This window comes from Octopus bimaculoides, chromosome 3 (assembly GCF_001194135.2).
Source record: "Octopus bimaculoides isolate UCB-OBI-ISO-001 chromosome 3, ASM119413v2, whole genome shotgun sequence".
NCBI classification, from domain to species: domain Eukaryota; kingdom Metazoa; phylum Mollusca; class Cephalopoda; order Octopoda; family Octopodidae; genus Octopus; species Octopus bimaculoides.
The window spans coordinates 54,437,738-54,438,648 of NC_068983.1; positions in this window are offsets into that span (position 1 = coordinate 54,437,738).

The window sequence follows — 911 nt, forward strand, 5'->3', positions numbered from 1 at the left end:
ACATATATATATATATATATATATATGTAGCATTTTGTCCGTCACTACGTTCTGAGTTCAAATTCCGTTGAAGTTGACCTTGCTATTCATCTTTTCAGGGTCGACAAAATAAGTACCAATTGAGCACTGGGGTTGATGTAATTCACTTACCACCCCTCCCCCCAAAAATGCTGACCGTGCGCCCAAATTTAAAACCAATATTGCACGTGCAGAATCATTTTTCGCTTCATTTGTTTCCTTTTTCCTTTCCGTATGTGTGTGTGTGTGTGTGCGTGTTCGGTTGTCCCCCACCACCACTTGACAATCGGTGTTGATGTGTTTACGTCCCTGTAACTTAACAGTTCCACAAAAGAAAGCAACAGAATAAATATCAGGCTTGTAAAATGTATTGGGATTCATTCGTCCCAAACTTGTCAAGGCGGTGCTCCAGCATGGCCATTGTCTAATGAGTGAAACAGATAGATGAAATATAAAAAATATCATTTAGCCATTTGTTATACGCTGTAGATGAATTGTCAGGAAGTACCATATCTTTTGGTACGTTAAATATTTCCAGTACTGTAAAGAGATTTGCAGTGGAGAAGGTTGGCACTCCGTCGCTTACGACGTCGAGGGTTCCAGTTGATCCGATCAACGGAACAGCCTGCTCGTGAAATTAACGTGCAAGTGGCTGAGCACTCCACAGACACGTGTACCCTTAACGTAGTTCTCGGGGATATTCAGCGTGACACAGTGTGACAAGCCTGACCCTTTGAATTACAGGCACAACAGAAACAGGAAGAAAGAGTGAGAGAAAGTTGTGGTGGTAGAGTACAGCAGGGTTCGCCCCCATTCCCTGCCGGAACCTCGTGGAGCTTTAGGTGTTTTCGCTCAATAAACACTCACAACGCCCAGTCTGGGAATCGAAACCG